This window comes from Oncorhynchus clarkii, chromosome 4 (genome assembly GCF_045791955.1).
Source record: "Oncorhynchus clarkii lewisi isolate Uvic-CL-2024 chromosome 4, UVic_Ocla_1.0, whole genome shotgun sequence".
In the NCBI taxonomy this organism is placed as follows: domain Eukaryota; kingdom Metazoa; phylum Chordata; class Actinopteri; order Salmoniformes; family Salmonidae; genus Oncorhynchus; species Oncorhynchus clarkii.
The window spans coordinates 79,141,479-79,156,490 of NC_092150.1; the positions used below are offsets into that span (position 1 = coordinate 79,141,479).

The 15,012-nt window shown below is 44.7% G+C and overlaps 1 pseudogene; it reads right to left on the reverse strand.

Annotated features, from left to right (window-relative positions):
• LOC139407327 (frizzled-3-like) overlaps positions 1-15,012 on the reverse strand; it is a 33,835-nt pseudogene that overhangs the window by 472 nt on the left and 18,351 nt on the right.

Below are 15,012 nucleotides of genomic sequence, written 5' to 3' on the forward strand. Positions count from 1 at the left end.
CAGGAGAGGAGAGAGACGGTTGGTCAGGTATCTGGGACTATACATAACAGTGATGCCCCATGTTGTGTTTACTCCCCTTATCCCCGTCCGTCCCTACCTGCCGTCTCTGGATATATAAAGGCTGCTCATCTTGCTGGGGGGCTCGTCCAGCATGGCCAGGTAGGTGGAAGACGCGTGGGTGGAGGTGCCCTGTGTGGATGTCCCTCTGGACTTCCTCACCAAGGGGGTGTTGGGATCCTGCAGGAGCAGCTGGGCAAAATCTGGCTCCTGGAGCACCTGTCTACTCTCGTTCACCACACAACTGGAGAAGGGAGAGAGGGACGAGACAGGGGGGGAAGTGGAAGGGAGGGTTGGAGGGGAGGCCATGCAGAGGAGGGAGGGGAGAGAGAAAGGGAAGGCAGTGCAGTAGATGAGGAAGGAGGAGTGTGTGGAACAGGGGGTGGGAGAGGGGGTTAATGCTCTGATCACAGGGGAGGGGGTTGAGAGCAGAGAAGGGGCCTATCACTACCACTACTATACACCACTACACATAACCCGCACCACTACACATCACCCGCACCACTACACATCACCCGCACCACTACACGTCACCCGCACCCCTACACGTCACCCGCACCCCTACACGTCACCCGCACAACTACACGTCACCCGCACAACTACACGTCACCCGCACCACTACACATCAACTGCACCACTACACAACACCCACACCACTACACATCACTCATACCACTACACATCACTCATACCACTACATATCACCCGCACCACTACACAACACCCGCACCACTACACAACACCCGCACCAGTACACATCACCCACACCACTACACATCACTCATACCACTACACATCACCCGCACCACTACACATCACCCGCACCACTACACAACACCCGCACCACTACACAACACCCGCACCACTACACATCACTCATACCACTACACATCACCCGCACCACTACACATCACCCGCACCACTACATATCACCCGCACCACTACACATCACTCATACCACTACACATCACCCGCACCACTACACATCACCCGCACCACTACACATCACCCGCACCACTACACATCACCCGCACCACTACACATCACCCGCACCACTACACATCACTCATACCACTACATATCACCCGCACCACTACACATCACTCAGACCACTACATATCACCCACACCACTAACATCAACCACACCACTACATCTCACCCACACCACTAACATCAACCACACCACTACATCTCACCCACACTACTACACATCACCCATACCACTAACATCAACCACACATCACCCACAGTTGTTCATTTGAATTTTAAATCTCCACTTTACATAAAGCCAGCAGTTATAATACATTCAGGCCCTTTACATTTCTATCACAGAATTGAAAAGAGAGAGAGCCCTTTGACTTGTCTTAAACTGAACAAAAGGTGTAGTGGCTTCATTCCATATACAGCATCTCTCTATTTGATTGAAATCATCTTTGCCAAATGAATACTACCAGTAATCATGCAAGTCATTAGAAAAACATTGATGTTCATGACAGTTATATAGTGCAAATCTACTTATGTTAGGGAGAGAAAACAACATGTTTTAGCAACTTACTCTTTGCGTGTCTGTCCGTGTAAGAAGCTGGCCCATTCAAAGCAGGTCTTCTTGCTGCCCACCCAGAACACTGAAGGGATCCCGACTACCAACATCATAAAGTACTTAATGAGGAACAGAGACAGGTTTGGTCTGTTGGTCTGCTCAATCTAGGACACACAGAGGAGAGGTGTGAGTGTCTGCCATACGGGAGTACTCTACTAGCAATCAGTGCTGGATTGAAGCAGTGTGTGTATGAGTGATTGTACATGTACAGTACCAGTCAAAAATGTGGACACCTACTCATTCAAGGTTTTTTCTTTATTGTAACTATTTTCTACATTATAGAATAATAGTGGAGACATCAAAACTATGAAATAAAACATATGGAATCATGTAGTGACCAAACAAGTGTTAAACAAATCAAAATATATTTTAGATTCTTCAAAGTAGCCACGCTTTGCCCACTCTTGCCATTCTCTCAACCAGCTTCACCTGGAATGCTTTTCCAACAGTCTTGAAGGAGTTCCCACATATGCTGAGCACTTGTTGTCTGCTTTTCCTTCACTTTGCGGTCCAACTCATCCCAAACCATCTCAATTGGGTTGTTGTCGGGTGATTGTGGAGGCCAGGTCATCTGATGCAGCACTCTATATATTATGTGTTATTTCATAGTTTCGATGTCTTCACTATTATTCTACAATGTAGAAAAATAACAAATAAAACCCTTGAATGAGTAGGTGTGTCCAAACTTATGACTGGTACTGTATGTGTCCGTGGGTGGGAATGTAGATCTCAGTGAGTATGACCTTACTGTGTGTGTGTGTGCGTGCGTTTCTAACAGACTGAGCAGCTTAAGGCTTAAACAAATCAACAGCCAGCACAATGTCATGTCTCTCCTCCCCCCTCTCTCCTCTCTTTTTCCCTCTCTCCTCCCCCCCTCTCTCCTCTCTTTTTCCTTCTCTTTTTCCCCCTCTCCTTTTCCCCCTCTCCTTTTCCCTCCCTCCACCCTCTCTCATTTTCTCTCCTCCTCCTGCTTTCATTCCCTCACTTGTTCCCATTCTACCTCCCCTCTGTCATTTTTTCTTTCCCTCCTTCCATCCCCCTCTCTCAATCTCCCTCTTCCCTGCTCCCCTGTAGATAGTCAGGCCACACACAGTGATCTACTGCAAAAAAAATGACAGTTCAGCAGAACACAGTCTTAGTAAGAGCACCCACACTATCTCCCCCTCTCCCGGTCAGAAACACACCCACACTATCTCCCCCTCTCCCGGTCAGAAACACACCCCGCAGGCCTGATGGCGGCATTATGAGTGGAGCAGGCAGAGCAACCTGGGGTTCAGAGAGACTCATTACAACAGACTGAGATAAGAGGAGAGAGACTGAATCACTGCAGCCATACATCCCTCCCTTCAGTTAAGATGTTTTATCTTGTAAACTCCTCTAGATGGGCACATCATTGATGGCCAATTGTTCTAATCAGAAAGGCTCTCTCAGGAGGAAATAAAATGACCCCTGGCATTGTACAGTTCTAGTAATTCTATTCTTTGGGAATAACCCTACTGTAGCCCTGTTTAGTCATATCTGAGTCCTTTCTCTTTGCCATTTAGCAGACGCTTTTATCCAAAAGCATCTTAGTCAGTCGTGCATTCATCTTCCTATACAGCGCCTTGCAAAAGTATTCACCCCCTTAGCGTTTTCCTATTTTGTTGCATTTCAACCTGTAATTTAAACAGATTTTTATTTGGATTTCATGTAATGGACATACACAAAATAGTCCAAATTGGTGAAGTGTAATGAAAAAAATCTAAAACGTAAAAGTGTGCATGCTATGTATTCACCCCCTTTTCTATAAAGCCCCTAAATAAGATCTGGTGCAACCAATTACTTTCAGAAGTCACATAATTAGTTAAATAAAGTCCACCTGTGTGCAATCTAAGTGTCACATGATCTGGCACATGATCTCAGTATATATACACCTGTTCTGAAAGGCCCCAGAGTTTGCAACACCACTAAGCAAGGGGCACCACCAAGCAAGCGATACTATGAAGACCAAAGAGCTCTCCAAACAGGTCAGGAACAAAGTTGTGGAGAAGTACAGATCAGGGTTGGGTTATAAAAAAATATTCCAAACTTTGAACACCCGAAGCACCATTAAATCCATTATTTAAACAATGAAAGATTAGGGCACCACAACAAACCTGCCAAGAGAGGGCAGCCCACCAAAACTCAAGGACCAGGCAAGGAGGGAATTAATCAGAGGCAACAAAGCTCCACAGCGGAGATTGGAGTATCTGTCCATAGCACCACTATAAGCCGTACACGCCACGGAGCGGCCAGAAAATGTTTTTCTGGGGATGTTTTTCATCGGCAGGGACTGGGAAACTGGTCAGAATTGAAGGAATGATGGAACTTGTACACATAGTGCTTTTACGAGAATAAAAAAACACTATACACTGCATGACGTAAAGGGGTCTGAAAACTTTCTGAATGCCCTGTAGCTACAGATAGCATAGCCCCTCTCTCTGCCCCATTTTCTCTCAGCAACAGAACCTCTGGGAGAGGGAGATTAGCTCACTGCTCTATAGTGTTTGCCCTATCTTCCCCCTCTGTGTCCCCCCCTGCTGTAACTCATCAAAAAGGCCTCTAATACCGCCATAAGCCATCTCTGTTGGAGGCGCGCACACACACACACACACACACACACACACACACACACACAGGGCTCAACGGTATTTCAGAGCATATGCAGAACAGCTGGCAGGTATATTCACTGTAATTTTCAACCTCTCCTTGTCCCAGTCTGTACTCCACACATTTTAACATGATCACCATCATTCCTGTTCCCAAAAACTCTAAGGCTTCAGCCACAATGACTACCGCCCTGTAGAAATCACATCTGTAATCATGAAGTGCTTTGAGAGGCTGGTTATGGCACACATCAACTCCATTATCCCAGACGCCTTAGACCCACTCCAATTTGCATATCACCCCAACAGATATATAGACAACGCAATGTCAATTGCACTCCACACTGCCCTCACCCACCTAGATAAGAGGAATGTCAATGTGAAAATTCTGTTAATTGACTACAGCACAGCGATCAACACCATTGTCCCCACCAAGCTTAGGACCCTAGGACTTACTGGACACCTTCCTCTGCAACTGGATCCTGGACTTCCTGACGAGCCGACCCCAGGTGGTGAGGGTAGGCAACAACACTTCCGCCACACTGACCCTCAACACGGGAGCCCCTCAGAGGTTTGTGCTTAGTCCCCTCCTGTACAACCTGTTCACCCACAACAGCGTGGCCACGCACAACTCCAACACCTTCATTAAGTTTGCTGACGACACGATGGTGGTAGGCCACGGTGAGACAGCCTACAGGGAGGAGGTCAATGACCTGGCAGTGTGGTGCCGGAACAACAACCTCTCCCTCAACATCAGTAAGACGAAGAAGCAGATCATGGACTACAGGAAACAGGGGGGGGCGAGCACGCCCCCATCGACGGGGCTGCAGTGGAGTGTATAAAGATCATCATGTTTCTAGGGTGTCCACTAAGGACTTAAAACACGCGCGCAGTCGTGAAGAGGGTTAGAAGGTTAAAAAGGTTTGGCATGGGCCCTCAAATACTCAAAAAGTTATGCAGCTGTACTATTGAGAGCATCTTGACTGGCTGCATCACTGTATGGTATGGCTATGGCACCAGCCTTGATCGCACAGCGCTACAGAGGGTGGTGGGGGCAGCCCAGTACGATGTGAAAGAGAGGCCTGGAAAATCATTAAAGACTCCAGCCACCAAAACCATTGACTGTTTTCTCTGCTTCTGCACGGCAAGCGGTACCGGTGCATCAAGTCTGACACCAACAGGCTTCTGAACAGCTTCTATCTCCAAGCAATAAAACGGCTAGATGGCTAACGAAATGGCTAAACGGACCATCTGAGTTGACCCTTGTATTTTATTCTTATATTGGACTGTCTCTATGCACACTCACATGGCCATACACACTACACACACTGACGCTCACACACACATAATATGCACATACACGTCTACTGACTCTACACACACCCACGCACATACAATCATCATATACGCTGCTTCTGCTCTGTTTATCATATATATCCTGATGCCTAGTTACCTTACCCTTATACATACATTACCAAAAGTATGCGGACACCTGCTTGTCGAATATCTCATTCCAAAATCATGGGCATTAATATGGAGTTGGTCGCCCTTTTGGTGCTATACAGCCTCCACTCTTCTGGGAAGGCTTTCCATTAGATGTTGGAAGATTTTTGCGGGGACTTGCATCCATTTAAGCGCATTAGTGAGGCCGGGCACTGATGTTGGATGATTAGGCCTTGCTCGCAGTCGGCGTTCCAATTCATCACAAAGGTGTTCGATGGGGTTGAGGTCAGGGCTCTGTGCAGGCCAGTCAAGTTCTTCCACACTGAGCTCCACCAACCATTTCTGTATGCACCTCACTTTGTGCACGGGGGCATTCCTGGAACAGGAAAAGGCCTTCTCCAAACTTTTGCCACAAAGTTCAGAGCACATAATCGTCTAGAATGTCATTGTATGCTGTAGCATTAAGATTTCCCTTCACTACGCGCTTCAGCACTCGGCGGTCCCATTCTGTGAGCTTGTGTGGCCTATCACTTCGTTGTGTGGCCTGTTGCTCCTATACGTTTCCACTTCACAATAACAGCACTTACAGTTGACGGGGCAGCTCTATCAGGGCAGAAATTTGACAAACTGACTTGTTGGAAAGGTGGCATCCTTTGATGGTGCCACGTTGAAAGTCACTGAGCTCGTCAGTAAGGCCATTGTACTGCCGATGTTTGTCTATGGAGATTTCATGGCGGTGTGCTCGATTTTATACACCTGTCAGCAATGGGGTGTGGCTAAAATAGTGTATCTACCTCTATCACTCCAGTATCCCTGCACATTGTAAATATGCTATTTACTATTTGTATATCTTGTGGATTTTTGTTCTACCTTGTTATGTTTAGTATTTAATTGTTATTTATTACTGCCTTGTTGGGGTTAGATCTGGCAAGAAACGCATTTCACTGCATGTGACATTAAAACTTGAAACTAGACACAAACACCACACAGCTGTTCCACTAGGTCAGTCTGTGGGCAGATCTCTGTGCCAACCAAACCAAGGTCATTGGATGGTCTCAGCACTAAATCTCCAGTTTACCACTAATTAAAAGGCAAGAGATTACACACAATCAATGTGGTATAGGAGCTGTTAGGACAAATTGACAGCACTGAAAGACAGAGTCCCTGTGACTGAGGTGAGCAGCAGACTATAACAAACCCTGTTATCTGAACTACTACTACTAACAAACCCTGTTATCTGAACTACTACTACTAACACACACCCTGTTATCTGAACTACTACTACTAACACACACCCTGTTATCTGAACTACAACTACTAACACAAACCCTGTTATCTGAACTACTACTACTAACACAAACCCTGTTATCTGAACTACTACTACTAACACACACCCTGTTATCTGAACTACAACTACTAACACACACCCTGTTATCTGAACTACTACTACTAACACAAACCCTGTTATCTGAACTACTACTACTAACACACACCCTGTTATCTGAACTACAACTACTAACACAAACCCTGTTATCTGAACTACAACAACAACTACTAACACAAACCCTGTTATCTGAACTACTACTACTAACACAAACCCTGTTATCTGAACTACAACTACTAACACAAACCCTGTTATCTGAACTACTACTACTAACACAAACCCTGTTATCTGAACTACAACTACTAACAAACCCTGTTATCTGAACTACAACTACTAACAAACCCTGTTATCTGAACCACAACTACTAACACAAACCCTGTTATCTGAACTACTACTACTAACAAACCCTGTTATCTGAACTACTACTACTAACACAAACCCTGTTATCTGAACTACAACAATAACTACTAACACACACCCTGTTATCTGAACTACAACAATAACTACTAACACAAACCCTGTTATCTGAACTACAACAATAACTACTAACACAAACCCTGTTATCTGAACTACTACTACTAACACAAACCCTGTTATCTGAACTACTACTACTAACACAAACCCTGTTATCTGAACTACAACTACTAACACAAACCCTGTTATCTGAACTACAACTACTAACACAAACCCTGTTATCTGAACTACTACTACTAACACACACCCTGATATCTGAACTACTACTACTAACACAAACCCTGTTATCTGAACTACTACTACTAACACAAACCCTGATATCTGAACCACAACTACTAACACAAACCCTGTTATCTGAACTACTACTACTAACACACACCCTGATATCTGAACTACTACTACTAACACAAACCCTGTTATCTGAACTACTACTACTAACAAACCCTGATATCTGAACCACAACTACTAACACAAACCCTGATATCTGAACCACAACTACTAACACAAGCCCTGATATCTGAACCACAACTACTAACACAAACCCTGTTATCTGAACTACTACTACTAACACAAACCCTGTTATCTGAACTACAACTACTAACACAAACCCTGTTATCTGAACTACAACTACTAACACACACCCTGTTATCTGAACTACAACAACAACTACTAACACACACCCTGTTATCTGAACTACTACTACTAACACAAACCCTGTTATCTGAACTACTACTACTAACACAAACCCTGTTATCTGAACTACAACTAGTAACACACACCCTGTTACGGAGGACAGAAAATTATGAGCAGTGCAGGTGCACTCATGTGAGAACAACACACACTGTTACAAATGTACACACACTAAAAACCTACAGTAGCAAGGAGGAAGTGTTTGAATTATTAACTTATTCTCCAGATGAGTGGGGATGTGTTCCACAGCTCCAGGCAGAGAGGAGCTTCTCTGAAGTGCTTCATCTATTAGAAACAACCAATCTGAGAGGTCTCCTGTGTCTGTTTGATCTGGAGCACTGGATCTAGGTGTGTTCGGAATACAACTATTGTGTGAGACCAATATATACTGTATTCTCTGTTGTTTTTCTTTCCTGTATTACATTTTGCACCAAAATTCAAAATAGATATTTCCAGTTTTTTTCGCGGGACCCCATGAAAGCTCACTGAGGTCCCTCGGGTCCTAGGTTAAGAACTACTGATGTAGGAGTTAAAATAATATTTGAGTGCAGTTGATTGTAGTTTCTATAAATGATGACAGTAGGTATATAATATGGTATAGTGGTCAGAGTAGGTGTAATGTTTCATAGTGGCTAAAGTATGGGGAGTGTACAAAACATTAGGAACACCTTCCTGCAGTGGTGTAAACTACTTAAGTAAAAATACTTTCAAGTACTACTTAAGTAGTTTTTTGGGGTATCTGTAATTTACTTTATGTGAGAGGGAGTTTTTCCTAGCCATTGTGCTTCTGTAACAGTATAACTTTAGACCGTCCCCTCGCCCATACCCGGGCGTGAACCAGGGACCCTCTGCACACATCAACAACTGACACCCACGAAGCATCGTTACCCATCGCTCCACAAAAGCCGCGGCTTTGCAGTGCAAGGGGAACTACTACTTCAAGGTCTCAGAGCAAGTGACGTCACCGATTGAAACGCTATTTAGCGGGAACCACCGCTAACTAAGCTAGCCGTTTCACATCCGTTACACTTCTATACCTGCATTGCTTGCTGTTTGGGGTTTTAGGCACTTTGAGATATCAGCTGATGTAAGAAGGGCTATATAAATAATTTTGATTTGACTTTACTATTTATATTTTTGACAACTTTTACTCCACTACATTCCTAAAGAAAATAATGTACTTTTTACTCCTTAAAATTTCTCTGACACCCAAAAGTACTTTATTTTGAATGCTTAGCAGGACAGGAAAATGGTCTAATTCACGCACTTATCAAGAGAACATCCCTGGTCATCCCTACTGCCTCTGATCTGGCAGACTCACTAAACACAAATGCTTTGTCTGTAAATTATGTCTGAGTGTTGAACTGTGCCCCTGGCCTAACAAGAATATTGTGCCATCTGGTTTGCTTAATATAAGACATTATAAATGATTTATACTTTTACTTTTGATTGTTAAGTACATTGAAAACCAAATACTTTTAGACTTTTACTCAAGTAGTATTTTACTGGGTGACATTCACTTTTACTTGTGTAATTTTCTTTTAAGGTATCTTTACTTTTACTCAAGTATGAAAATTGGGTACGTTTTCCACCACTGCCCTCCTACAACCAATGCTGTATGTCAAATTTGTAGATTTTGTTTCATATTGCATTACTATCACTAAAGCATTTGTGTTTGTTAATCTGTGTTGTGTAGCTTTTAGCTACATAAAAATTTGGTTACCAAAGGAGCTAGCTAGCTAACATTCGCTAGAGATGGCTTGTGTTTACATTATATGCATTAGCTTGCAACATACTTTATCATAACGTTAGCATAGCTAAAACAGCATAGATAATGACCCTACTTGTCTACTAGCATAAGGTAAGGTTAACTTGCTAGTGCAGTAGCTATAGGTTATCCCTCATCATGATCCATGGTTATTTAGCAAGCTGCCCAAGTTAGCTGGCTAGCTAAGCTAGCTATCACTCGTCACGATCCATGGCTACATGGGCTACTACACAGCCTGCAAGTACTCTGTCAACCCCGGGAAAACATGCCAATATAGCCCGGTACTACCTACGCTATAAATAAACATCCTCTAAGAACATATCCCTGGATTTTATTTTTTTTAAATAAAAGGGCGGGATTCGTGCACGCCTCAGTCACCTCAGCACAACTTTGCCCTGTAAAGCATTAATCTGCTGCGAGCCAGCCAGTCTAATGGCAATACAGATGACACAAGACTACATAAACAAAGTTTAACTTCAGAATGATCAGCTAGCTATATGTGAATCGTAATAATCTAGCTAGCCAGCTAGTTTAACTGGCAAAAACGACAGAAAACAAATGTTTTGCAAGGTAGATGATTACAGTAACTGTTAATTCTTTATGACTAGCTAGCTACTAATACTTCTTGGCTAGCCAGTTGTCCTATTGACTTACTATGGGGTTGCAATCTACTACAGTGCGTATTGTAGGCAGGTAAACATGCCAAAATTAATACAGTATGCATTTATTCACGTATTGTAGTCGGGCAATGTTTCATTCTGATGTCTGAGTTTATTTTCTCTTGCTTCAGCCCAAATAATGGATTTCAATAAATAATGTGTTGTTTTTATGTGGTTGCGTCATATTTCTGTGCATACTTTCTGTTGAAGCTTTCATCAATGCGTGCTTCAAAATGTTTACAAGCGGAGTACACATCCGAGAAGTGCCCTCCGTGCTACGTTTCACATACTTTGATTTGGACTCATGCTCTGACTGATGCGTGCTCCAATTTGTGTGCTCAGAGCACGGTAGGTAGTATGCACATTGAGAAACACTCAGGGGATGTGGTGTAGTGGTTCCAGTATAGATCTCACCTGGTATAGACAGGGGATGTGGTGTAGTGGTATGGATCTCACTTGGTATAGACAGGGGATGTGATGTAGTGGTTCCAGAATAGATCTCACCTGGTATAGATAGGGGATGTGGTGTAGTGGTATAGATCTCACCTGGTATGGACAGGGGATGTGGTGTTGTGGTATGGATCTCACCTGGTATGGACAGGGGATGTGGTACTCTCTGCAGCGCTCCTGTACCCAGGTAATCTCCCAGACAGTCCTATAGCTGTTCTCATAAAGGTAGCAGGTTATGACCGTCAACAGAGGGACCAGGTAGAGCACAGAGAACACCCCGATACGGATCATAAACTTCACCAGCTTGTCCTGGTTCTCCTTCTCCAGAGGGATCTCCATACGCACGCGGTTCAAAGCAAGGATTCCCGCTAACAGTAATGCCACGCCCACCTAGAATCAGACAGAGTTGATAAAAGATGTCATAAGAAAGACCAGGAAGTAAATATGGTATATTTGTTGAGTAACGAGCAGTTCCATTCAGATCCACTTTTTAATGAATGATGAGATGTGTATGTCTGTGGTATAATCAAAGGAGCAGGCACAAACAGTGTCAACACGTTTACTGAACTTTGTGTAAACGTAAACTTTGTGCACACATGAATCACCTAAGTTTTGTCCCAAATGCCACCCTAATGCCTACATATAGGGGCTAGTCTGCCAATTGTGACTCACGCCTACTTCCTCTGTGACTCATTCCAGCCCACTCACCAAAACATCCAGACCCAGTGGAGCCAGCAGAAACCATCTCAGCGCTGTGCGGTCATACAGCCCCACGAAACACACCCCGCTGACACTATCCCCTTCTATCTTGTTCATAGCTGTTAAAGTGACGGTGAGACAACCGGGTAGGCCCCAGGCACAGGCATGGAAGATCAGGGCCTTCTTCTCTATGGCCTCACTGCCCCACTTAGGCACGGCAGCCAGGAACCAGGTGAGGGTGAGGATGACCCACCACACACTGCCTGCCATAGTGAAGAAGTAGAGCATCATAAAGAACAACGTGCACACCTGGATGGAGAGGAGGAGGAGAGAGAGGAGTGGGAAGGGAGGGGAGGAGAGAAGAAGGGGGGGTTGAGTGGAGGAGGGGAGAGAGGAGGGGAGTGGAGAGAGGAAGAGAGAGAGGAGGGAGAGGGGAGAGAGGGAGAGGAGGAGGGGAGTGGAGAGAGGGAGAGGCGGGGGAGGGGAGAGGAGGGTGAGGGTAGTGCAGGAGGGGAGAGAGGAAGAGAAGAGGGAGGGGTGTGGAGAGAGGAGGGAGAAGGGAGTGGAGGAGGGGAGATGAAGGGGATGGGGAGTGGGAGTGGAGGAGGGAGAGAGAGATGGGAGGAGGAGGGGGTAGAGGGGGGAGGGGATGAGGGATGAAGAGGGCAGAGGGCAGAAGAGAACGAGGTTTAGAGAAGACTGAAGAAATAGAAAATCCAAGAACATAAAAAATATAAAACATATAATTTTAGTTTTTTTGTTACAATATACCTGAATATCAAAGAGAAAATAGAAATCAATCAATCGATCAATCGGTTATCAATGAATCAATCACTAAGCCAATGAATGGTCACCTTGTTGTGTGAGCCCTGGGTGACGGTGGACGCCCGGAAAAGGGCGGAGCTCGCCGCGTGGCACGCCACCCGGTCCTCCAGCAGGAAGCCCAGGAAGAACACCAGCGACACCATCATGTAGCACATGGCGTAGAAGATGATTGGGCGCTCCGGGTAGCGGAACCTGGACACATCGATGAGGAAGGTGAGGAAGGTGAAGAGGGTTGCCGAGAGACAGACAATGGACACCACGCCGATGAAGTAGCGGGCAAACACCAGCTCGTCCCGCTGGAAATACATGTTGGGGCAGGGGGGCGAGCAGTCCGTCACACCCAGGAAGGAGTAGCCCAGGTTGGGGTCGATCTTGAGCTCCCGGGGGCACCAGAAGCCATAGTCGTGCTGGACGGAGATGGGCGACTCAGTGGAGTCTGCGCTGGAGAGCAGGTCTCCAGGACGGGGGTATGACTCGTCACAGTCTGGGAACCTGGTGAACGGAGAGGAAACAGCTTATACAAATAAATATAATACACATTATATTTACCTTACAGAAAGACACAAAGCTAAACCTTTATTTTACGGGACAGTTTCCTCAGATTCAACCTTGTATTTTCAAGGAAATGATATGTTACTATTGTGCAATTAACATTTTGCCATGTCATGAGGTTATGGTACAGAAATTAGGGTTTTTTCTCGCCTGAGTAGCCAAAAATAAAAGTAAACCATCTAGTGTTCAGCGAAATAACAACGCAATGAGAAATACAGATAGCCTAGTCAAATAATGAACATCCAATCACATTAACCGTTACTCTCTCGTGCGAAACCTTCACTCTTGCTCAGACATTCAGAAACGAAACATGACAATTTAAAAATAAGCCAAGGGAGCTTTTTAAACGAGAATAAAGATGACTTTCGAGTAGTAAGACGTATAAAAGCAACAGATAACTGTCAGGTGTGTGCTTACTGGTAGCGAAGTCAGGTGCAGGAGAGCAGAGAGTTGTGTACACGTTATTGAGGCAGGAGAAACCAACAGATGGATGCAACTGCGTCAAAACCTCCAGCCCATAGGCAAAGGTGCAAAACGCGCAAAACAGTCACAACAATTTATGTTTAACAATCAACATCTTCGTGAACAACACGGTATAAGCAAACCAGTCCGGCGCGTCAACAATTAACACGTAACACAAACAATTTCACACAAAGACATGAGGGGGAACAGAGGAATAAATACATGCAGTGTGATTGGGAAATGAAAACCAGGTGTGTTATGGAACAAGACAAAACAAATGGATCAATGAAAAATGGAGCGGCGATGGCTAGAAGACCGGTGACGTCGACCGCCGAACGCCGCCCGAACAACGAGAGGAGCCGACTTCGGCGGAAGTCGTGACAATAACATTAATAAGAAGGTGCTAGAAGAGTATTATATGGTGAGCTACCGAGTGGCTAGGACAGGCAAGCCCCATACTATTGTAGAGGACTTCATTCTTCCTGCTGCAGCGGATATGGCTGGGACAATGCTGGGGGAAAAGGCAAAAAGGCAAAAAAACTATACAGACAATGACTTCATCAAACAACACTGTTTCACGACGCATCAGTGACATGGCAGGAGATGTTTTGAAACAATTACTGCTTCGCATACAAGCCAGTGAATTATATGCGTTACAGCTCGATGAGTTAACGGTCGTGGTGGGCCTGGCACAGCTCCTGGTATATGTCTGTTACGTTTATGGGGGGTCTATTAAGGAAGACATCCTCTTCTGGAAACCAGGACAACAGGAGAGGATATTTTTAAAGTACTGGACAGATTTATGACATCAAATGGACTTTGGTGGTAAAGATGTGTTGGTATCTGTACTGATGACATGGAGACATAGTGGAGTGGTAACGCGCGTGCAAGCTCTTGCTGCCAAGGGAATGCCTGACAGCTTGAAATACTTTTTGGACACTACAGTGAAGATGGTTAACTTTGTTAAAGCAAGGCCCCTGAACTCTTGTGTATTTTATGCATTATGCAATGATATGGGAAGCGACCATGTAACGCTTTTACAACATACAGAAGTGCGCTGGTTATCAAGGGGCAAAGTATTGACGCGTTTTTTTGAATTGAGAGACGAGCCTAACGTTTTCTTTACTGACCATCATTTTCACTTGATGAGTTTCTCACAGGACTGGCCTATCTGGGTGATGTTTTTTCTCGCCTGAATGATATGAACCTCGGATTACAGGGACACTCCTCAATGTGAGGGACAAAATTGAGGCTATGATTAAGAAGTTGAAGCTCTTTCCTGTCTGCAATAACAAGGACAACACACAGGTCTTTCCATCATTGC